A 26463-nucleotide genomic window follows, 5' to 3' on the forward strand; every position below is an offset into this window, starting at 1 on the left:
TTTACAGAATTTTAAACCTGTTTTTAAAATTATAAAACAATATGTGAGTCTTTTTATAACATTTAGAACAAGAATTTGTGTGGGTCATTAGATAATAATAGTTTTTCATGTGGTCTTCTGATTAAAGATTAGAACTTTATGCTGTATTCTACAAATAGGCTAAAGTGAATTTTGTTTTCTATAATATGTTGCTTAAAAGATTCCATAGTATTTAAGTCATGGGACATGCATTAAGCAAATTCTGCTGTTTTTATTACACTTTATTCCAGTGTTTCCACTTGAAACTTAACCCTGATTTGTGGGATGGCTTCTACTGTATCTTTTCTTTGTTCTTTTCTTTTCTATTATTACTTTTCTAGTCTGCAAAATTTTGTCCCTTCTCTTTCATCTCTTAACCATTTCTTTGGTCTCCCAATCTGACACAACTACGTAATTTATTATTTTTGTACTATACTTTCTTTTTATCAAAAACCACTTTCTTGAAAATATGTTCAAACACATCTATCAGTTGTCTAATCCTTATAATTATTCTGATATGCAAAAATAATGTAAAAACAAAAAATTCCATAACTAAAGGAATAGTTACTTGATGTAAAAAGCATGCATGTCTTCCTGGACAATAATCCACACTTCAGTTTTATGGTTAAAAATATTCACAGTGTTGTAGGATCCTAGAGCTATAGGATTCCTGAGCCATCTCCCCAGTTCTTGTAATCCAGACTTACTTTTCTTTCTCACCATAGTAGAATGTTGTCCAAAATACAAACGTGCATCGTTTTAATGACAACTAATCAGCTAATAAAACTCTTAATTCCTCCTGATGAGTTAAGCCCAGCCATCAAATTAAGTTTTGTTAGTTCATTAGAAGGTTTAGTTAGCTGGATTAGTCTAACAGCCGCTCATTTTCAGAACACGAGGGGTTTGGCCGGCCCAGTGGTGCAGCGGTTAAGTACGCACGTTCTGCTTTGGTGGCCTGGGGTTCGGCATTTAGGATCCTGGGTGCACACATGGCACCGCTTGGCAAGCCATGCTGTGGTAAGTGTCCCACATATAAAGTAGAGGAAGATGGGCACAGATGTTAGCTCAGGGCCAGTCTTCCTCAGCAAAAAGAGGAGGATTGGCAGTAGTTAGCTCAGGACTCATCTTCCTCAAAAAAAAAAAAAAAATCCAGAACACGCAGTGTTCAAACGCACTATGGATAGAATGAATTAGACGCAGTTAAACTTAAAATAACATCAATTTTCAAAGAAAGAAAATATAATAAATAACTGTCGGTGTTTTCCAAAAGAAAATAAAATATCTAATATTGAACAAAATGATCTTTTGAGTTGTTATTAATGGGTATGTTGGCTATAATACTATTATTTAATTATAAAGACCTGATGTGGAGACGAAAGGCAAATATGTTGGGAGATTTTACTGTAGTGGGGTGAAAAGCCAAAAACCGTGGAGTTCAATTCACTTCCTGGCTGGCTGACTGACAGTAGCTCAGAAGGCTGTGACAGCCCATGTGCTCCTTGTCACTCTGCATCTCCCATCGCAGGGCTGGGAGCATCGTGAGTGGAAGTGCCTCCTGTTCACGCACGATTAGCCTACTGTATACCTGACCATCTAATAATAAGACATGGAGAATGTCATAGCTGCCCCTTGCTGGTTTGATACATAAATAAAATGTGTTTATTTTATTTTTGTCAAAATCACAGAGACATTCTGATGAAGTAGTTCATACTCTTCAAGGCAATTGTTAGAATTATTTTAAGTAATGAAAGAACTGTTTGCATTCTCAATGACTGAGAAGACGAGCACGTATAATGGCATAATTTTGCCGACACAGGCAAAGCTGCGTTTGTTTCCGGGGGAAAGACTTTCTTCTGAAATTCTGAATTTATTCAATAATGGATCTGATGTTAAGGCTACTTTAAATCTGTAGCTTTGAAGTTCTGTTAATCTGGCTTTCTGGCCTCATAAATTTAAAATTGTTTTAAAATCCTATATGAAGGAAGTGCCTATCAAATGGCCTATATTTTCTCTTAAAATATTGAAATACTCAGGAAAGCTGCACAAAGATTCTCTATTAGCTGGTTTTTTAGGTGCCAACTAATAGTTTTTGAAAATATATAAAAAGTTTTAAGAACAAATCTGTGGGGGCATTTGATGACATAGGAAATGAGAATGTTTATGCTGATTTGAGTGTGATTGGTGTTATGGATGCTTAGGTGTTTTGTATGACTTAAGAAGTTTTCCAAGGAATGTGTATGTGGAAAAGAATTCTGAAATGGAACATATGAGCTAAAGGTGTACTATCAAGTCAGTGGACTTTTGACTCAGTTATATATTAATATAGTGATTATCTCAATTTATGCTGTGGAAAGACAGTATCTTTTGCACATAGGCATATTATTAAAAACCTAGACAAAGCAATTATTTAATATTTAGTGTTTCATTTGGAGGAAAATTTGTCTTTACCAGTCAACTAAGAATATTTTTCCTTTTGAGTTATCTTAAAGGAAATGACTCGGCAAAATAATAGTGTTTCAGAATTTCAGGGGATTAGGGAGACATTAACTGACTGTTCAAGATGTAACACCGTAAAGATTTACTGCTTAATTGAAATTCAGACTTTTAACCAGCAGCAGCAGGGCTGCAAGGGAAGTGTCAGCTGAAGTATTGATCGTTTATCAAAAGAACAGCCGCTGGCTTTGCTTGGGGTACTGGTGGATGTGGGGAGAATGAATGCATTTGTACATCCTGGGTCCTAACTGTCTGTGAGACTGTCTTTTTGTATCACAAATGCACAAGGCGCAATTCTGACGTCGTCATTGATAAACTTTGTCTTTTCTTTAATTCTGGTCCTTGAATACCCTCTGGCTTACCTACCTGAAAAATTTTCTTTCTCTCCTGTTCACAGCTCTGAAGCACCAAGAAAACAGAGCAGCTTGATAATTTAGCAAAAATGCAAATGAAAGAGCCTCTTGATAAGTATCTAGCTCATTCTCCACAGCATATTGCTCAGCTAATGAAGGCAATTTGAATTCTGTCTACCTCAAAAGAGATAAACAGTGTCTTAGGCTGCCTTAATTCATTGTTATCCACTTTCCTGTCATTTTCCTGATAGTCATGATACTTTTCGAAAACTTAGCCTAAAGCCCAATAAGTAAATTGCACAATAGTTATATTAAAATAAATAAATGCACACCACCACGTGTGGACACACACATACACACACATTCACACGTACCCCTAATAAAAATAATGCCTTTTTTTAGAGGGTTTTTTTTTTCATGGAATGGATATGTAAAACATGTGCATAGTAATTCTAAATAGAAAATGTTGCAGTCGTAGGGTGTTTGAAAGCTGCACATTGCCTGAATGTGAGTTGGAAAATTTAGCAAATGTTGAGATTCCTTTTGAGCGTCATCGTCATCTTGTTTCCTTGGCTACAGTAAAAATGGCACCGTCAATGTAAACACAGACTTATCACAAAGGTTCTTTCCAATTAGACATGTATCTAGCACAGTAATAGGATTCCAAATTGATAATTTCTCAGCAAAAGGGTTACCTTTGTAAACCTATGACAGAAAATTTCTGAAGACATATTTTACCATGTAGCTGCGGTTCTGTTAACAAAAGTACTGCGTTGCGTTGGCTCTACTTATTGTCAGAAAGGCCACGGCCTGAAGAAGGTGATGAGGAGGTGGTCAGGGCTGGCATGGGACTCTGTCTAAAGGCCAGGGAGACAGAAATGATGATAAAAATTTCATCTGAGACGTCAAATCCTTACTTCCATTACATCGTTGTGATGGTTCATCTTGTGGGTCAACTTGACTGAGCTAAGGGATGCCCAGATAGATGGTAAATATTATTTTTGGATGAGTCTGTGAGGGTGCTTCTAGAAGAGATGACCATTGGATTGAGGAGACAGAGTAAAGAGATCTGCCCTCACCAATGTGGGTGGGCGTCATCCAATCTGTTGAGGGCCGGGCCAGAATAAAAGACGAAGGCAGCAAGTTCTCTCTCTCTTCTTGAGCTGGGACATCCCTCTTTTCCTGACCTCGGATGTCAGAACTCCTGGTTCTTTGGACTCCAGGACTAACACCGTGTGCCCCTGGTTCTCAGGCCGCGGGGCTTGCGCTGAGTTATGCCAAGGGTTTTCCTAGGTCTCGAGCTTGCAAATGACAGATTGTAGGACCTCCATGACCTCATGAGCCAATTCCTATAATAAATATATTCTTATTCATAAATCTATATTTATTTTATTGGTTCTGTTTCTCTGAAGAATCCTGACTAATACAGTCATTAAATGTGAAGTGGTTGAATTCCACCTCCAAGCCCACTCATTCTTTGAACAGAACTAGTTTAAGTTAAATGTCTTCAGGATGCGATGCTTGAGTCAGTGGGTGTGATTTAGGCAGACCAGGGCGAGGGCACCTTCTGGAAGAGAGATTCTTGTCATTGGTGCACTAGTGAGAAAACACCTGTCCCGAGGAACCCCAGACCTGAGCCAGCTGTCTGCCACCTCCCACCCTTTCTGCTCATTTTGCAGCTGTAACTGCTGTATGATATTTCTCAGAGGCCCACAAGATTTGGCCTCTGATCTTTGAGGACAGGAAGACTTAGATGCTGAATGGATATTTATCACGAGGCCTACAGGTGCTACAGTCTTTGGGAATATTGTCCAGATCAACCTGTTCTGTGCTTTTTGAAGATAAGGGAAGGACGTGATCTGATGGGGCAGCCAAGGACCTTAACCCATCCTAAAACCCTGAGGACTTCCTGAGATTTTAGCTTCTAAATATTTTAGCTTTCTACCACTGAGTTCTTACCCGATCATGTTTTACCAAAACTGGGGAGCTTTCTCTCTCAAAGTTATTTGGCTTTCAAAACTGTCATGGCCGTTTTTTGTTTGTGTTTAAAAATGTGACTTTTTTCCTTCCTTCCTGGAATAAACTTCTTTTCACTGAGTTTATTTCATTTCACTAGACTGGTGACCTAAAGTTGCTAGTCTTGACTTTTTCAAAGCCTCTCGGTTCTGTCTCTTCATATGATTACCATGCAGTCTCTACTTGGTTGTTCATTTTTAGATCCTTGTGTGCAAGCGGAGAATAGCAGATGAATTTGTGTCATCACACTCAAAATATTATTTCATTATGTAGGTTTTAATGAAGTATGTAGATGGATCATGAACATTAAAATACACGTAATATAGAGCTCTCAATAAGTGAGACAGATAAAACCAGAAATCTCAATGGCTTAACACAGTAGAATTTTATTTCCTGCTCATGTGACAGAGTAGAGGGACTTCCACTCACTCAGTCAGAGACCCAGGATAATGGAGGCTCAGCCATCGTCAAAATGTGATTTCCAGAGTTGCTTCGGGCATCAACATCCAGACAGCAGCTGGGGGAACTGGGATAGATTTGCTCATAGAAGGGTGTGATGTACCAGACCTGCACGTGGTAAATAACGTTCCTGTTCAAGCTCCACTAACTAGGATTCTATCCCGTGGCCACACTTAACCACAGGGAAGGCTGGAGAAAGGGGATGGGTTTCATGAGCAACTCGTGAGCGTGTGCCACGCCAATATGTTGGGAGGTAAAAATAATATTAGTTTAATATTAGATACGCTCTGCATCTGTGGGTAAGTTGCTTAACCATAATTTACCTTAGTGCAGATTTTGACCTATTGACCATTATTTAGCTTCTGTTGCTCCTCTCCTTGTGTAGTATGTGTAGGAAGTTTTTTCTATTTGTCTTCGTATAGGTTATTTATCCTTAACTCTGGATGGTCGTCAACAAGGCAAAATGAAGTGGGAGTTTCATATTTAGCCATTTATCAATATAGAAAATTAGCTTCTTTAATTTTCTGAAAAAATCTAATTGGTTGAAATTAATAATTGGATAGGGGTTTTTTTTTGCCCAAATTAGGAAGACTAAAAATGTATTTCTACCTTAGTTTTGTGCAATCCTTTTTTTCAGAGTTACAAATATGCCATTACAAAACCTACCATACTGTCATTTTAGTAATTTCTTTATGGTTTAAACACAACAAAACTATCCACTAATTGTTCTCATGTTAACTTATAACTCACTTCTTCATCTGAAATCAAATGTTGCCACAACTCACCTCCTCCCACCCCTGTTGATTACATAGCAGGGAAACAGCAGAAACAGCCTCCGTTGCAATCCACAGTGGAATTTGCAGTAAATTTAATGCATCCAAGAACAAGAGCAGGGGCTTAGAGGAAGGTCGTACCCCTGTTAGGCAATGCTGTACCAGATGTATTGACCTAAGATCCTGGAATATCAGCCTGCTTTCCAAGTTTCAATTGCAATGGTTATTTGACCAGGAAGCAAAAGAAAAGTAGGGAGATCAAAACATAACTAAAAACCCTCTCTGGTCATCATCAGGGTCGTGCAAAGTTGCATAAAGAAGAAAAGAGTAAAAAAAAAAAGTAATATCAGTAAGCAAATTTAATTGAGCATTTAGTATATCCCAGATGCTACTTTAAATTCATTTTATGCATTTAACTCATTTATTCCTCACAACAAACTTATAAAGTAGAAGTGTAACTACTTCTATTTTGCAAGGAAATTGAGGCAGAGAAGTTTGGTAACTTGCCCAAGGTTTTATCTGGTTAGTAACAAGAAAACAATGCCATCAAAAAGATACCAAAGAATCAGGGAGAGGAATATTTACTTGAAGACTCAGGAGAAAAGTCTATTGAAAACATTTTACCAAGTGAACCAGAAAAACAATTTTGGAAACAACTCAGAACACCCATAAAGCCTCTCTATGGAACAGGAAAAGAAAACCTATTATTACTATAAAAACTGAATCTGTCATGTGGAAGAAAACCTGGGTAAGCATTTCTAGAAAAGCATAAAAAGATAAAATGATGTGAAACTCACGGATAGATATGGAAGACCTGGCAAATAGCTCCAGCTTAAGAACTGTAGATTCTCCCAATGGAGAGAATTAGGGGAAAAATTAAAGCAAAAGAAATAAACACTTAATAGCAAAAACGTCTTGTTCTAAAACAAGACAGTAGTCTGCAGTTCAAAAGAAGCCACTGCATTCATTGCAAAATTAACAAAATCAGACCCATGAATATATATATCCCACAAGTAATGAAAAAGATCCTGTTAACCAGTAAGCTGGAAAAAATAATACAAGTTCTTCTCAGAGGACTGAAAAATAAGCCTAATCATTGATTTATTTTTACCTCTGCTACGCAAATTCCTGAAAGACAATGGAATAATATACACATAGACTTCTTTTATATCCTAATGGCCTGTTTGTTCTTTTTAGTATTAAATTATATCTTTGGTTTTAAAGTATTCCTATCTTAATGATACTTGTTTTAGAAATGATGTGCATCTGAGGGATTCTGCCTAGTGGTTTGGTAATAACATAGTATAGAGATAGAAGCAAAACTGGGGGTGAACATTTAACATTTACATAACATTTAACATTAGCATAGAGGTCTGATATTACTGTATTTTCGTACACTCTCCTTTCAACAAATGTTTCATTGATCATGCTGAAGTCAGTAACATGACAGAAACCTATACTTCATATCGTAGGGACCCAAGGAATGACTGAGCATTATATAAAATTACATAAATATAAAAAATGATCCATAATATTTTAAAATAAGAGATTTTTTTTTACCATCTAGGATAGAGATATAATACAAGCATTTGTAGTGTTGACTGTGAGAAGTGCCATAAGAGAAATTGTAAAAGAACACTCTTGATATTCCTACTTCTGGAGAACTAACTGTTCCAAAGATCCTTCCTACTACTAAATAACTAGATAATCAGTAAAGCATAATTTTTATTGAATACTTTGGCATCACATTTACCAAGGATATCTCCAAAAGATCAGGAGAACCATGAACTGAAACTAGAATTCTGAGTGATCAGAACACGTGAAAAGTAGAGACCAAGCCTTAGTTCAGGGCGGAAGTGAGGAGGTAGAATCTGAAGACCGTGGATTAAAATACTAGCACTTGAATATGGACAAAGTGATCCCAGATTCCTAATGCCCTGACCCCTGCCATACGCACACAGCTCCCAGTGTGAGCAGATACACATCCTCTCTAGAGGGAAGCATGCTGGATTTAGGCTCTCAGACTTTTTTCATGGATGAGTATCATGTAAGTATCATGTAAGTTTACAATCAAAAATCACTAAACGTAAAAGAAAACCAAGCATAATGAATGTGAGTCAGCTATAAACAAAAGATTAGATTATCATCCAGGAATTTAAGATATTGCACTTATTAATTTAAAGTATATGTAATTTCAAGGTATGATATCTATAAAGAGGAAAGACGGAATCAGGGAGATGAACAAGCAACAAGATACAATGAAAAAAGACTAAGAAGAGCTGAAAGTAAAACCTAAAAATGTAATAGCAAGAGTAAAACATAAGAATAATGGGTGAACTAAAGAGCAGACTAAGATTAGCTGAAAGAAATAGCAAAAGAGATAGATCTAAATAAATCCACAAATTTCAGTATGGAGAGTAAAAATGGTGGGACATATGAAAAAAAGATTAAAAGATAAAAATAGAAAAAAGATCTGATATACATACAATTGGAGTCACAGAAGTAGAGAATTGAGAAAATGGAAAAGAATCAGTATCCAAAGGTATCCTAGTTGATAATTACCTAGAAATGAAAGTATAAATTCACAGATAGAAGAAGCCCAGTGTGTTCTAAGCAGCATAAATTACACCACACTCACTTACTTTAGAGTAACTGCAGGGTACCAAAGACAAAGAAGATTTCAGAAGCGACAGGTGGACAAGACGTGTCACCTGCAGCTAGACGGGACACTCCCCAAAGTACAAGGAGATCCAGAAGACAATGTAGTGCTTTGAAATGCTAGGAGAAAATAACTGTGAAGCTACAATTATCCAGCAAAACTGTCTTTCAAGAGTTAGAATGAGTAGAAAATTTAAAAAGGGTAAAAAACGAGAAAAATGACCATTCACTTAATAACTGTGAAAGAATTCATAAGACATGTAGTACAAGATGAAAGAAAAGAATCCTAGAAGAAGAATCTTAGAGGAAAGAAATAGTTTTGATCCAAGAAAATAATAAATGTTCCATGTATAAAATAATAATAATGTATAATCTGTGCAATTAAAAAAAGATAGAAGCTTATTGAACAATAATAACCTGAAAGCAAAGGAAGGAGATATCAAAATTAAAATACTCTAAGATTCTTAGGTTGTTGGAGAGTGAGGTTAAGGCATTGATCTTATATTCTGGTTAAGTGGGCACAGTAAATGTTCAAGGGTAACCAATCAAAAAAAAAAAAAACCTAAGTAGAATATAATATAAGTGGTAGAGGGGAAACAGTAGAAAAAAACAAAAAATAAAAAATTGCAACAGAAAAACCTACAATGTTTAGAAAGCAAGAAAAGAAAAGTAATGGTATAAAAATCATAATATAATATAATAATTTAAAAATTCTAAACATATCAGTAACCACAATGAATATAAATAGACTAAACTTTCCACTTAAAAAGCAAAGTTCCTAAAATAAATAAAAACAAAATCCCACTACCTATAATTTATAATATATACCCAAAATGTAGCAAATATCAGTGAGGCTATAAATCAGACAGAAAACTTAGACATGGTAGATTCAAGTGTAAATTATTCAAACCATTGGAAAAGAGTTTGGCAAAACCCTAGTAAAATTGAATGTATGCTATAATTCAACAATTTCATATCTAGATTTATTGATAGCCGAAACAAAGTCTTGCTCCTGCGTACCAGTAGATGTGGACAAGCATGTTTTCATACCAGCATCATTTATAACAGAAAACCATGTAAGTCTCTGTTTGTTAGGAGAATGAATATATAATTATTTATTTATTTAGAAAAATGGCATATGAAGGGGCAGGGAGATAGTTACTACTGCTACAAGCAACAATATGGATGTTTCTTAGAAACAGGAATGCATGAATAGGGCAAATTGCAGAAGACTGAATACAATGTGAAACAATTTGTTCTAAGTTCAAAAACAAGCCACAATAAAAGATACAGGCATATAAATGTGCTTTTCAAAGCAAGGGAAAGATGTCACAATTTTATGGACAGTGATTAGCTCTGAAGGAGGCAGAGGAATGGAACATGGACAAAAGATGTAAGTAGATGTGAAGGCGTTGGCAGCATTTCATTTTCAAGTTGAGATGGTGGCTTTTCAGATTCATATCATTATTGTGCTTCATGATTCACATATATGCTGGGTATATTGTTTTGCATATATTGAAGGAAAAGTATAATTTTAACAGAGGTGGGAAGAAGGGAATATTAAGGCAAAAAAAATACATGAAAAAATCATAAATTGTGACGTTATTAGGACATGTTTGTCTAGAAGAGGATTTCTCAACCTCAAGACTATTGACATTGGGGTAGATAATTCTCTTTTGGGCAGGGAGAGCCTCCCCGTGCATTGTACCATCAACCCTGCTTCTGTCCACAGATGCCAGTAGCAACCTCAAATTGTGAACAATCAAAAATGTTTCCCAACCAAAAATGTCTCCAGCCTTTGCAAACTATCCACTGGGGGGAAAAATCGCCCTCAGTTGAGAACGACTAGTCTAGAAGATGGGACAATTAAGAGTGAATAGTGGTAATAGGCAAGACTAGAAAGGTTGGTTTTATCCAATTTGTTAAAATTATTTAGTGGCATGCTAATGAGGTCGATTTTGCTCATGGCCCATTGGAATCCACTAAACTCCTTTGAACAAGAGAATAATGAACACAGCTATGATTTAGGACATTTTATTCAGGTTGCAGGATATAAGCTATCTCAGAAAGGAAAACATGAAGCATTGAATACAGATCTGTTCAGTGCTAATTTCTTTACTGAAACAGTTATATGGCCTCTCTTCAATATTATTTCCTATACCATCATTTAACTCAAAATATATATTAGAAAATTACAAAGTAATAGAAATGGAAAAATTTTTGAATACACTCTATAGGCAATTGTGGATTTTATAAAAATAAGATTATTGTACAAAATAAAACATATTAGCGTATGTAAGAAACAATTTATTTTTTTACCTGCAAGATTTGACTTTTATGAAAATTCTGGTGATTACACCCTACCCCAGAGTAAGAACCTTTGATTACTCCTCTGTGGCAATTCTAGTTCAAATTTGTTAAACTCACCATTTACAGTTTTTAAAAAATTCTTATCAGAGTCTCTAATTGTGTCTTGGATATATTTAATTTTAAATTTTCTCATGCAGAAAAGTAAATACTTGTTTCTAATTAAACACTGAGGTATTCAATTTCGGAGTTGGAAAAGTTGTCTCCAGTAGTATATTATCATTTAAGAATTCTCAGGAAATCACTTATTTCCTGTTTACTTCAGTTTATTTTTACATATATGAAAAGGAACTTTAAGATTATTCCACATTATATTCATCTGTAGTATATACAAATTATCCAACCTAAATTCTCTTTTCTCTGATTTTTTCATCTTAACTTTTTAAACCAATTTTATCATTTTTTTTCTATTTCATAGTATAAGTTTTCATAATGTGTGTGTGTGTAGAATACATTCAGTCTATTTTCTCAGAAAAATTGGTTCTTTGTTAGAATTTTCCTTTCACTTGCCAAGATTTACTCTTTTTTACAGCCACCTGATCCTTTTAATTTTATTATTAAATGATGCCTCTTGGATAGAATTTGGCATCAAGAAAACTGATACTCACTTAGTTCTAGCCAATTTATTCATCTAGAACAGTGCCAAAGAAGGAAATGCTGACAAGAAAGTACATTTTTATGATATATTAAACATATTTTTATGATTACATATTAAACCACTGGCAAATAACCCCTGTTTAAAATAAAAGTTTTTTCCCTAATGAAGCTTTTCACTTAGAGCTCTTTTTGAAGAAGTGATTTTATCCACAACAATTTTAGCTGGATGAGTGTTATTAATTCCTAATAGAAACATCCTGGGGCATGTACGTTCCTGTTTTGCATGTACCTTGCTGTTTCTCAGCAAAGTGACCCTGAAAAATTGTTCTACTTTTAACCTTTAAACTTTCTTATACTTCCAACCTAATTCCCTAGCTTTAACAGATAACCGTGCATCTTAATTTACTAATATTGAAATCAGTTTATGTAATTATATTCACAGCTCTCCTTTCTACCTCTTCTTTGACTTTCATTGTTTCTTTGTGAATTCCTGCCTCTGGGAAGAAATGGCTGCCTTTCATGCCCTCCGTCATGACTCAGCCCTCAGGACCCTGCCCTCATTTCAGCATCCTAATAAACCTTGGCCCTCTTCTATCAGTAACTTTGTGGTCCACACAATATGTAACATATTTCCTTTACTATCTGAAGAACATAATGACTTTTTATGGAATAAATGAAATCAAACTAGAGATGACGTATCTTACAAAATAAATTCCTAGACCAAATAGATCATAAATTTTTCATTTGCTCAATATATTCAAAATAATCATTGTAGTCAAGTATAGAAGGACTTCAAGGTGACTCCTCACACTTCAGCCTGAGGTCAGCTGGCCCAAGGCACCTGGAGAAATGAGGGAATCTTTGAGGAAGATTGGGAAAAAGTTCCCTTTACCTGTGTTTATTGTCAACTCATGTGATTTAAGTCAAGCTAACCTACCTCACCTGATTTATTTTCAACCCTGGCACATTCTTTCCTAAACATTTTCTCTTCAGTTCAAGGCAGAGGGGTTGGGGCGACAAGAGGAAGTTCAGTGTCGTGACACCTCTCCCTCCAGTCGAATGTTCTGTCCATGTCTAGTCAGGACCCCAAGAGTCTATCCTCAGAAAATGTGCATGCACTTAGACCTCAGTAAATCCTAAATGATAAGGTGCAAAAAAAGTGTATCTAAGATTAAGGGAACTTTCCTTCATTTTCCTAAAGCGGCTTCAGCCTCTTTATTTCCATGGCACCAATCGGGGAGTTGCCGCACTTCATGCTCAGATTCTTCTAGAAACTTGACACTGAATTACCTGGATGTGCTCCCTTCAGGATGATGCAGTTGGCTTCCTGCTCTGGTCTTCTTAGATTTGACCTAACAGATCCCATTAAATCCTTTTTTCTTCAAAAGTACCAATATAGGCGTGTACTCACACTGACAAATCTGTGTGTCTACATATCTTACAGATGAAGAACATAAATGATTATTTGCCTTCAGATAAAGAGGAGCTGGTTTTGCAATGCCTGTATCAAGTCTGTTAACAACAGACCAATTGAGACATCGATTCTGCCATATTGAGCAGTCTCTAAAACTGACTAAGCCTTTTTCTCTATTTTTAATCTCGGGGGAGGTTGGTGGTTAAAGAGGGTGCAGCCACCATTTGAACATATTAGCCAGGTCAGTGCAGCCTCTTCCATGTCTGGCACAAAGTAAGGATCAAAATAAATATCAAAACAACAGTTTTCTTCCTGATAGCTACGATGTTGTTAGCAAATTTTGATTTAATGTTGAACCGTTCATTTCTAGTAACTTCAATATAGTTTGTAATATGTTTAATCATGTAAGCTATATAAATCCTCTGAGCAAAATTTAATACAAGTAGAAGTTAGAAAGAAAATCATTAAAATCATCTTTGGTACTTCCGAAGATAACCACTGCAAGGTCTGATGGATTTACTGTTCTAATACATTAGTTGCTAGATAAAATAGAGATATTTATCTGGACAGATAGAGATATAATTGTTGTTATATTGTATATCATTTAGAATATTTACATTTTTCACTACATATTATTTGACCCTCATTTCCCTAACTCACCAAAGTGGTCTAATGTTTCATAATATTCTGCCATAGGATTGAATATAATTTATTGAGATTGTACTAGTGGTCAAAATTTAGGTTATTTCCAATTTTCGTTATTCATTACACTGTAATGAACATATTTGTATATAAATTTTTGTTGACTAATTATTTCCTAAGAATAGACTCACGTAATTATTTGGCCAAGGAAGGTAAACTTTTTAAAAAAAGAGTTTGATATGTTATTAGGTTATTTTTCAAAAATTCAGAACCGGTTTACATTCTTACCAGGAGTGTATTAAGAATGTACAATCCATTGACCACGAAAATACAAATAACTATGATAGTAATGGTAAAAATAATAATTAAAAAAAATAATTATAGTATGTACTGGACATTAAACACTGTTAGGTGCCACAGATGAAATTTCATTTAATCCTCAGTGCAATTTTACTATGTAGATTCTGTTATTATCCCAAGATTACAGAGGAGGAAGGTGAAATACGCAGGGTTGAGCAGGGTGTCCAGGGTAACAGTTGGTGGGGGGACCCAGGTCCTTTACCAAGTGGGATAGCTGCCCAGTGTGCAGGTGCCAACACCCAAAGCTGCCCACCTGAGTTTAACTGTAGTAACACCTAATTTTTCACCTTGACCAATTTGAATAGATAAAAGTTTAATTTCATGCATTTACATATTTTTTAATACTGAATGACAGGTTTTCATATATATTATTCATTTCTGTGTGTTTTATGAATGTTCATGAGCTATTTCTAACCTTTGTTTCTATTGGACCATTCTACTCAATTATTTTCATTAATTTGTAAGGGGCCTTTAAATAGAAAGGATGTTGATTGTCTATCTCACTTTCTCCCACTTGGTCATTTTCAGGAAGTGGGAGAGAGCAAAGCTGCCTTCTTTCATGAGGAAGAATGAGGAGGCTGCCCCCATTTGAGGGTCCATGGGCAGTATCCTTCCTTTACTCAGGTACCAGGTTGACGAGCACAGGTTATTTCCCCAAGGTTGTATTACATTTTTTCTGTTCCATCACAAATATGTTATTGATAAGTTGAGAGACTAGTGTTAATATTTGATCCCAATATTTGGTGTTTTAACTTTGACTCTTTTCAATGGTAGATCCTTTTTTCTTTTCAAAGTTTAAAAATTTCCACTATTGCAATATGCAGAATATGTTTCTTAATTTCTTCCAGCATAGAGTATGGTTTAGCAGACAGTATTTTATCCATTTTCTTTTTTAAAATTTTTTGATGTGAAATAATGGTTTTCTGAGTTCTTATAGGCAGCAGTGCTTTCTAATCAAAATGTTATGAAATACGCTCAGTAAGGTTATTAAGACTCTTGAAAATGGTACAAAAATATTGTGAAGAACTTAGTGATATATTCAACATCTTACAAAAAATTAATTCAGTAGAATTGTATTTATAGCAACAGTGGAAACCAGATTAATTTTATCTTCCTGGTTTCCATAATTGAATAAATTACAGTTTGAGTTTAACTAAATTAGCTGTTGTGGTGCTTTTAAGGCATGTCCACAAATTCTTTGACACATGTCCCTTTGAAACATGGGATCCCATTCTTCTCCCGGTGAATATGGGCCATTTAGTGAATCATTTCCAGTGAACAGAATGTGGTGGAATTGATGCTATGTGACTTCTGAGACCAGGTCATAAAAAAGATATAGTTTCTTTGGAGGGAGCGATCTCTTCCTCTCTTTCCTTCTTTCTTCTCTCGTTCTCTCTCAAGATATTTGCCTTTAGAGCCTGACCACCACATTTCAGAGAGACCCAGGCCATGTGGAGAGACCCAGGTGGAGATGGGCCTCCACAGTAACCAGCACCAATTTGCAAGTTATGCGAGGGAGCCACTTTGAAAGTGGACCCTCCAGACCCGTTTGTGTCTTCAGGAGAACACAGATCCAGCCTTCGTGTAACTGCAGCCTCACGGGAGACCCCAGGGCACAGCTCCCCAGCAAAGCTTCTTGCAAATTTGTGGCCCACGAAATCCATGAGTGACAATAAATGATTATTGTTGTTTAAATACGCTGCATTTTGGGGAGATCAGTGATGCAGCATAAAATAACTAACACAACTGTGTACAAAGAAGGATACTTAGGAAATTACCTGGAAAATTCAAGACAGAAATATAGAAATATTTTATATGTAATAAATACCGGAAAAGTGGGGAAAATGTACACGAATTACTAATGGAAATAAAGCCAGTTTTTCTAGTAGTCTTAACTTTACTTTCACTCATTAATTGAGGAGCATGTACAGCAACAGAATGCTATTAACTTTGATCCCTCTGCTTACATCAAAAATATTGAGGAGGGTATGGGGCCAGCCTGGTGGCGTAATGGTTAAGTTTGTGTGCTCCACTTCAGTGGCCTGGGATTGCTGCTTTCAGATCCCAGGCACAGACCTAGCGCCGCTCATCCAGCCATGCTGTAGCGGCATCCCACATACAAAATAGAGGAAGATTGACACACATGTTAGCTCAGCGACAATCTTCTTCAAGCAACAAGAGAAGGTTGGCAACAGATGGTAGCTCAGAGTGAATCTTTCTCAACCACAACAATAAAAAAAAAGATATGAGGAGGGTATTCTCTGCTTTTCTCATGTTTTCCAAAAAGAAAGTCCATAAGTATGTGGACAAAGAATAGAATAGATGCTGAAAGAAACAAAGATGCATCTTTTTTTGAAAAGGTTTTTACTAGAGTCTTAAACCCATGTTTACGTGATACACATATCTGAACTGCTGAGAATTTAAATAGAATACCCTAGAGTAAAGTACGTTACATAGAAATAGCCACACGTCTGACAAGAGCGTTTAATAACTGTTACTCTGAGAAGAAGTCCTGTGACCTGTGATTTCATAAATTACTGGAAGAACAGAATGCATTGAGGAGCACCTGACTTTTTAAGGGCCCTAAAGCCAGTCAAGGAATGAAATGCTGAGATAAATCTGAAAAGCTACAAGGGAACACACAGAGATGTGATTGAGCATAAAATTGGAAGATGTGCTTATTATGAGAATGTGTAGGAATTTATCTACAGAAAAATAATTCAAATGAGACGTACAAAATGTCAGAATCTGAGCAATCAGCTATAACTGAAGAACTTATTATTTGGTGCCAAAATAGCCTAGAGATAATTTAGGGGAAAAAAATTACATCCCAAAAAGTATGCTTAGAATTTAAATTATCAGAAGCATTTAAAAATGTCTTTATTCCTCACTAGCAAAGTCAAAAGAGTGGTTGAATACCTTACAAACTTAAATTCCTTGGCTATGATGGCAGAGGTTATAGCAGACCAGTTCCCACTGAGAATTAAAAAAAAGAAAGATAAAATAACGTGTGTGTTTGTGTGTGTGTGTGTTTGTGTTTAAAGATATCAGAGAGCTGCCAGGAGATCCAAGACTTGAAATGTGAAGATCTTGGTAAAAAAAAGAACCCAAGAAAGAAAGGTGAGCCTACATCTAGGGAATCCTGAGGCATTTTGCGAATTCTGGTTGAGACTTTAGGTAGAGAGTCACTGTTGTGATTCGGAGAAACCACAGGAACTTTTAGAAATTTTATGGAGATAGACAAAAAAATTGGACTTTGTGGCCATAAAGGAAGTCAGAATTGAGGGGCCAGGATTCCTGAGAGTATGGAAACACCAAGAAGTAAGGCCCAAGTGTGTGTTGTACCCTCAGGCTTTTGCCAAATTTCTATACTGCACCGGACAAAAGACTAAGAGACAAGCAAAAGGCCACTGAAGCACAGAGCAGAGTTTTTAGTTGGCTCATGAAGATGAGGATACAAAACTTAGAGAATAAGACCTGTCAAGGATGAGGGACTCTGGTCAACACCAAATGTCCAGAGGGGCATCTAAGGAGTTACACCTGAGGAGTAGGGTCTTAAAGGGAGTGTGAATCAGACCACTCAGGCGCTGACTAGATTCAGGTGATGGCCCCCATTTTCGGTACCTACCAGCTAGAATCTCCTGACTTTTCATATACAGTGGCATTCATTAAAATATTATTAGGCAACCCAAAGAATTGGAGCTAGAGAAAAACGTGAACATGTGCCTGCACACAAACAGACACACACACACACATACATGATCCAGATATTGGAATTATCGTTCGTAGACTTTAAAATAACTGTGGTTTATATTTCCGAGAAGTAGATTAGAAGATGGGGGAATTTCAACAGTTAAATGGAATCTGTTACAAAGGATCAAATGGAAACACTTGAACTAAAAAAACACATTAACTGAAATTAATTCCTCAATAGATGTATTTCATAGAAGAGTGGGCACAGGGAAGAGATGACGTGTGAATGGGAAGACAGATCAATAGAATATCCTGGCTGAAGCACAGAGAAATCAAGAATCAAAATAAATAAATAAATAGAGAAAAGAACAGAGCTATGCAAATAGGACACAATGAAAAAGATCTGACATAAAAATTCAGATACTGGAAAGGGTGAAAATAGAGAAAAAGAATAAAATCAAATAATTTAAAGAGAAAATGACAGGAAAGCTTCCAAAACAAATAAAAAATATCATACCTCAGGTTAAAGAAATGTTAGAAACCCAATAAGATTAAACACAAAGAAAATTACTCAAAGACGCATTATATTAAAACTGCTGAAATGTAAAGAGAAAATCTTAAAAGCAGTTAGAAGGGGTGAAAAAGGTCAGGAGCAAATTTCCTTAAGAGAAAAACAATAGTACTGACATCTGACTTCTCAATATTCACGCGTTTAAAGGAATTAATAGCCAACCTAAAACTCCACCCAGCAAAAATATCTTTCAAAAATGAATGCAAAATAAATTTCCAGACAGAGAAAATTCAAGATACTTTGTTGATAACAGGCCCACACTAGAATAAATCTTCAATTATTTCGGGCAGATGGATATGCAAAGATCCAAGAAGAGCTTCGAAGAAGGAAAAGCCCCAGAGAAGGACTTATACTACCAGATTTCAAGCCCTTTAGTAAAGCTGTCATAAACACCAGAGGGATGTATTGGCATAAGGATAGGCAAGAGGACTTTATTAATGAAACAGGATAGAATCCAGAAATAATCCACTCAAAAATAGTCCTTTGTTTAACAACAATCATTATACAACAATATAGTAGAGAAAATACCACTTTTTGATGCACAGTGCTAGTTCGACTGGGTATCCATATGGATAGAAAAGATAAATGACAATACCTAACCTCACACTGTACATTTTAATGTGAGAGGTAAATCTATTAATTTTTCTGAAATGTAACAGGAAAATATTTTGTAACTATGTATAAAAAATATTTTTTAAACAAGAAACACTAAAAAAGCATGGACTATAAACTGGACTGCATGATAATTAAGAATATTTGTTCATTAAGTGCCATTGAGAAAAATGCCGTTAGAATGTGCCATTCTCTAATGTGCCATTAAGAGTATGAAAGCAACATTAAGAGTATGAAAAGATAAATTATTTATTTGAGGTAGACATTTGTAATACCTGTATGTAAAGGAACCATGTGCAGAATACGTTGTTGGAATACATATTCTTCTTCACAGATTTCTTGCATTCCTGTACATCTTGAAATCCAACAAGTCAAAAAGAAATAGATAACCCAGCATAAAAATGGGCAAAACACTTGAAGAAGCATTTCACAAAAAGGGATATGCAAATACACATATGTAAATTGCTCAACATCATTAGTCATCTTGGAAATATAAATTAAAACCACAATGAGATACCACTCATCCTACAGAATAGCTAATAAAAAGATTGACTTGGGAGCTGGCCCTGTGGCCCAGTGGTTAAAGTTCTGCACACTCCACCTTGGCTGCCCAGGTTTGCAGGTTCAGATCCCTGGTGCAGACTTGTTCTACTCATCAGCCACACTGTGGCAGTGTCCCACATACAAAATAGAGGAAGATTGGCACAGATGTTAGCACAGGGCTAATCTTCCTCAAGAAAAAAAAAAAAAAGATTGGCATTGGATGTTAGCTGAGGGTAAATCTTCCTCACCAAAGAAAAAGATTGACTGTAATAATTATTCATGAGAATGTGAAACAATTGGAGCCTCCTCCAGTGCTGGAAGAGGTGAAAAATTGATACATACCTTTTTGGAAAAGTATTTATTATTTAAGCTGAATATATGCATGCCCGATGAACATGCATTTCATTGTGATTTTGTGGTGTGGTATGATGTGTAGAAAAAGACATGTAGTAGAATGTTCATAAAAGCACTTTTTTTTAATATCCCCAAACTAGAACAACTCCAATGTATATCAACAACATAAAAGATGAGTAGTCTAGGTATTATTTATTCAATGGAATACTATACAGTAATGAAAATGAGCAATATGCAAAGCAATGGATGAATCACACAATATGCTTGCTTTTAAAAAGCTATTCACAGGATAGAAGATGCAGTTTGATTTCTTTAATGTAAAGTTCAAAAACAGGTAAATTAATCTTTGGTGATAGAAATCTGATAACAATTCCTTTGGGGATATAGTGACCAGGGAGGGGCCACAAGGAGATGGATTGCTAGTGACCTTCTACTTCTTAATCTGAGGATTAATTGCATGGGTTCTTCAATTTGTGATCCATTGAGCTGTACATTTCAGACTTGTGCAATTTTGTAATATGTTTATTTTACGTTAATGAAAAAGTTTATTTTAAAATTTTCTTGTGACCAAACTGAGGAAGACATGGGGACCCACAAAATATGGCAGTGCTCTCCTCTTACAGCCAAGCTCCCGCTGTGGCCAGTGTCTCCACTACTTAACTTCTCCCTCCTCCTCTTTCAACTTAATCTCCCTTCCATCTCTCAGAATCCTCATCTCCTCTGAGTTGCCAAATCCCTGAACCTTCTTTAGATCATTTGTTTCTTGACATCTACTTTTATTTAACCTCCGCTCTTTTAAAACTTCCAGCTCTTTTTAGCTTCCTAGTAGCCTACTTGCTCTGTGTTCTGTTTGAACTACTCCAGGTTCCTCTTGTTCGTAATTCCTTCTCTTCCACCCTCGAAATAGGAACCATGGATTTTATTTTGGTGTCTTTTGGATTCTTGCTACCTGCCTGCTTACTCACCTGACTCAAACTACTTATGTAAGAAAGCCTTGTCAAAGTGATAATACTAAGCCACTTTTTCTTCTGCGCTCCAAACCCAGATTTCACTGCCCCATAGGAATCTCAAATGATATGTTCAAAAGTTGCCTTATTGGGTTCCCAAGCCTGCTGCAGTGTGTGTATTCTCTGCATTTGTTAATGCATCAACATCCATCTAATCATCTAGACCAGAAACCCGGTGCCATCCTGGATCCCTGTGTTTGTGTTTGTTTGTCTGCTTTTTGTCTCAGCTACTCTGCAGATGAACTTGGTCACATCCGTTGTACTGTTTAAACTCTGTTAGACTATGCCACTGTTGCCATCCATGCCACTTCTGCCTTGGTTCATATTCTCATTGTTTCTCATATATTCATTTTTATTAGAATGTAACTGGTCGCCCTACCTCCAGTTTCAAACCCCAAGACTCAGTCCCACAACAAAATCATAATAGAATATTCATTTTCCTATTGAGTCTTCACTAGTCTATACATGTTTCTATCTTAGCACCTGCTGCACTCATTGGACTTCCTTTTACTTGTGTATACATCTATTTGGCGATCTTAGACTGTGAGTGGATCCCTATATTTTTGGTCTCTGAAGCCACTCTGCTGGCAACGGTTTGGATGCTAAGCATATGGTTATTGAGTGAATTGATATCTCCGTGATTTAGCTGTTTGTGTTTTTCTGTTCATTTATCAGTCTCCCCATCAGACTGAGCTAATTGAGAGTCAGGTCTATGTGCCTAATCTGATACTCAATAAGTGTTTGCTTAATGAATAAATGCATGTAGTGGAATTAGGTTTGGCTGAAATAAACTTTGGGGACTTGTAAGGGACTAAAAGATCAATATCACAGCTTTAAAATAGTTGAAAGGAAGAGAATGCATAAAGAATCAGTGGAATGATTGTGAGATAAATAGCAAATTTGTGATGGAAAAAGGAAAGAATTATTCTCATCTTTTTTTATGATGGAAAAGGTTATCAGGGAAAATTCTATTTATATGGTTTTCCAGAAATGAACAGATTGGAAAATAACAAATCACATAGCTATCAATCTTATGATATTTTAGGACAAGTCATCAAAATAAGCCTACGTATATCAGTGACGTCAGATCCAGGTGTTTTATGGGGTGGGGCAGAAAAATAGATTAGCAGGTGACATACATAGCCAGACAATTTGGTGGAAAATAATAAAGGTTAAAATAATAAAGGGTGGATGCAAAGAACATTTCTATTCAATACGCTACTAGGGGAACAGCAATTGTCTCTAGAAAGTGTAATGTCCCCTAATTATTTGGGTTGTGTTGAGAAGGTACTTAAGAAAGTAGATAGAAGACACGTGGATAAAAATTATTTATATTTTCAAAAATCTGTGCCAATAGTCAATACCAAAGGCCATGAAACAGAAGACTGCTATCAAATTAAGGTAGTAGGTGAATCCACTTTATCATGAGAAGGAAATTGATTAGAAACAGAAAATGAGATGTGTAGAAAACAGGCACTTCTCTGGGTAAAAAATAGTGTTTCTTGGGAAGATCTAGTTGAGACATTCGATTACCCTTAAGTTTGAAGATGAATTCAACTTCCCTGGATATTGAATATTCAAATATAAAGGAATAAAAAACAAATCTCTTTACTCATGTAAGTGTGAAGAAAGACACTTTTAGGAATCTGAGAGCTGAGTGTCTGTAATAGTTTAGTGGTCCAGAGGGGACCCTGGGGTTTTGAAATCCATTGCATATGGTTGGTATTTTAGAATTGGTAACGTGTTGCTGCAGTTTTCTAGTTAGCAGAGTAAGAAGCATATGTTATAAAATAATTTTAAGTTATATATTTATATCTACATTTTTCCACCAGTGTTTTACATTTCTACTCAGTAGTGTCTTGCTTTTTTAAGCTTTTGATCCTCAAAAGAGGCTCTGACTTTTCTCTGCTTTTGCACTTCATTTTCTGTACAACAGACAGCTGTGCTTAATGGTCCGCATACTGATGGCGAATCACAATCCACTCTCTTTCCTTTTACTTTTTACATAGTTGACTTAAAGATGATATCACAAAATGAAGGTCAGCAGGATACAAAATGACAAAAAAGGAATATAATTAACATGTGAGATGATGATATGATAGTTATCTTAATAGGAACTGTGATAATTAGAGAAAAACATAGTGAAATTTCTATAGTAACTTTTGTACCGATATTTCTCACATTGTCAATTCAAATTCCAAGTGTTGCATTTAATTCTGCATCATTACTTCCAGCTCTAATTTTGTGTGTCCAAAGATTTGGCTACTGAACGTTAAGACTCACTAATCTGAAAATAAATCTGCATAATATTTTTGCCAAAGATACAGTGGAAAGCCTCTAAATTATTCATTGTTATAACATGTGGAGGATGGGATCACCCTGTCAGAATTAAATGGATAGTATATTCTTCATAAATCTACAAATATCATAATTCATTTAGTAAAGTTCTATTTAACCACCGGTAGCTCTTTTTTATCACATACTCCCTGGTTCTCCAGCCTGTGAGGAAGAATGGTGACCGAGCAGAGCTCATGCGAACTCCCGATGTACAGATCAAGATGAAGAAGCCCCTGTATTTCTGCAGGATTCTTGGGAGAACAATTCTGAGCACAAATATTTCATTTCGTAATTTAGCAAGTTGGATTTGCCCTATAATTTTTCTGTATCTGAGTCATAGTGAAAAGTGGCGGATTTTGAAGGTTGCATTTTTCTCTTAGAAGCACTTTATTACAGTTAACAGTAAGATAATTCTATATGATTCTTATTTCTTCTATGCTTAAACAACTTGAATTCCCACAACAGCATATGAAATAAACTTCATCATCATTTAGATCATTTATTATTGTTGTTTAGGAAATAAAGTAGGCAAAGTGTTGAAGAGGAGAAAAATTGCTCACTTTGAAAACAAATAGACCTGAATTTGAATCCCAGTTCTGCCAGTTACCAGTAATAATCCTTGTGATTTATTTAACAATACTGGCTATCCAGTTTCCTCATAGAGAAAACGATTATGGGAGAATCTCCCTTGCATAGTTATTGTAGTGAGTTCAAATATCTGGTACAATATCTCTAACCTAGAAATGCTGCAAAATGGTAGCATTCACTATTATTATTGATGCTGGAATAGCCAGCCTCCAAAATGTCTGCCAATGATTCACTTTTTGGTGAGCGTACCCTTGTGTAACCCCTTCCCCCTCTCCAGCTGTGTGAGCTGCACAACATGACACACATCTAATGAAGAGAATATGCAGAAGTGATGCGAAATCACTTCCAAGATTAGGTTATAAATGACTGCAGCTTCCATCTCAGACAGTCCTTCCATCTCTCGCTCATCAGTCACGGTGGAGAAAGCCAGATAGCATGTCATGGGGACACTTAGGAAACCTATCAGAAGCCCACGTGATGAGCACCAGTCTTCCTCCAACAGCCAGCAGGAGCCGGTGGTCTGCCCACAACTGCTTGGTTGAACTTTGGAGCAGAGCCACCCCTAGGCAAGACTTTTGAAAGCCCAGCCAGCAGCTTTCCTACTGACTCGTGAGAGATCTTGAGCCAGAACAACCCAGTTAAACCACCCTCATGTTCCTGACCCACAGGAACTGTGGGATAATAAGTGACTTTTGTTTTAAACTAGTCGTTTGTTACACAGGAATGAATAACTGAAACAACATTATCATCTACGTTATTTAGAAAGAATGACTGAAAAATCATACTTTAAAGATTTTTTCCCAGTGCTTTTTAAGTATTAAAACTTACTCTTATGTACATACAAAATCATTAATTTTGCACTTTTTTACTAGGGATGTATTAATAATTTAGTGGAATATAAAAAAATCTCTGTTTCTCCACAGCTAAAAGTAGCTTTGATAAATACCACTCTGTTATAAGGATAACTAACGAAACAGAGCAGAACAAGGCCAGAGGGAGCGTGTGAAAATAGTTGAGGTAGTTTCAAAGGGAAGCTTCTATACAGGAGATATATCCCTTGCAGCAAGAAGTGTTGTGATGGAATAAATCAAATCTTTCGTATATAGTTCAATTCTCATTTCTTAACGTTGACTGTCCAAGGTTGTTTGATCACAACTAAGCAGTTACTAAAGCTTTGAACAATGAAAGAAGAGGAGTAAATGCTTTATAGAATTTATGTTTAAGGTATTAGCATGAAGACAGTGAAAGAGATAAAAGTTAACATAGTTCGATGGAGTGATTGTTAAGAATTAAGCGATGTATTGGCAAATAGTGGCAGATGGATTGGCTAAGAAAGGGGGAACCAGATCATGGAGGGTAGTTATAGTGGGTCATTCAAACTGTAGTTAGTAAGAAACCATTTTAGGATTTTGAGTAATGGAATAATGTGATTATAGTAGTGTTCTATTGACACCACTTAATGTGGTATAGGGTAGCAGGTGTTCCCTGGTAGAGTGTAGTTAAGTTCCTCATAGTCCTTTGTATCTCTTTATGGATGGCATCTCTTACTGGTTGGACATGCAGAAGACAATAAATTCTTAATGTATGTTATTAAAACTCATGGAAACTAATAGTTTGTGAGCAAACAGTGAAGGAAATGATATTCCTTTTGGTGTCAGTGTGGTGTCTCTTCTTTTTCATTTGTGTCATAAGGTTACCTTAAGTCTTTTACATGGGTTTAGGGATGAAGTGTATCCAGACAAGCTTGTGTGTGTGAGTATAGTGATGAATTAATTGAGAGTCACCTTCAGCACAGGAGAAAGACTGGGTTGAAACAGACCTGGGTACAAACTTGCCTGTACTAATTATCAACTCCTAAGTTATTTACTCTAAAGCTTTGTTTCTTTAGCTGTTATTTGTGGGTGGTTATACCCACCTCAAGGGGTTGTTGTGCGGATTAACTTTCCGGTCCGTAGTTCATACTCCATGGATGTTAATTTTCATTCCTCTTTAGTAAATGAGTAAAATACCTCCCAGTTAATTAGATCTTTTGCAATTAAAAGGTAACTTGTACTAAAAGAGAGGAGTGATGTCAGCATCATGGTGGAGTGAGTTTCCCAGAAATCTTTCCCCTCCAACATACAGTGAGAAAAACATCGATACTCCAACAGAGGACATCCAAACACAAGACAAAAAATGTCAGAGAGACCCAAGAAGCCATGCAACAGAGGGCAGAGGGGCTGGAGCCCCCCTCGGAGGAGATGGAACAGGGTAAGAGAGATCGTCACTCCCTCCCCTTAAAGACTGTGATCCAGGACCCAGGGACGCCTCCGAGAGGGAGGGAACAGGGGAGAGGATGTGCACTCGTGGGAGCATCAAGGACTCTTGAGGGCCCTTGCAGCCTAGAGGAAAGCCCTCTACCAGAGTGAAAGCTTTCGCAGGTGGTGACTTCATCAAGCCAACACCCCAGGAGACTAGACAGAGCAGAGGGATAAAACCCCGAGAGCATGCAGAAGAAAGCACCTCTCCCCCCACCCGCACAGCATGTCTCCAGCCCCTGGAATCTTGGCTGAAGGCGGAGGGCTCAGAATACGTGGCTTTTGACCCCACTAAGTGGTGATGGGCAGTA

At 36.4% G+C, this 26463-nt stretch overlaps 1 protein-coding gene across 1 annotated transcript in view; it reads left to right on the plus strand.

Annotated features, from left to right (window-relative positions):
- MMP16 (matrix metallopeptidase 16) overlaps nucleotides 1-26463 on the plus strand; it is a 284119-nt gene that overhangs the window by 157665 nt on the left and 99991 nt on the right. The window lies entirely within an intron of this gene.

Source organism: Equus przewalskii, chromosome 8, assembly GCF_037783145.1.
Source record: "Equus przewalskii isolate Varuska chromosome 8, EquPr2, whole genome shotgun sequence".
NCBI lineage: Eukaryota > Metazoa > Chordata > Mammalia > Perissodactyla > Equidae > Equus > Equus przewalskii.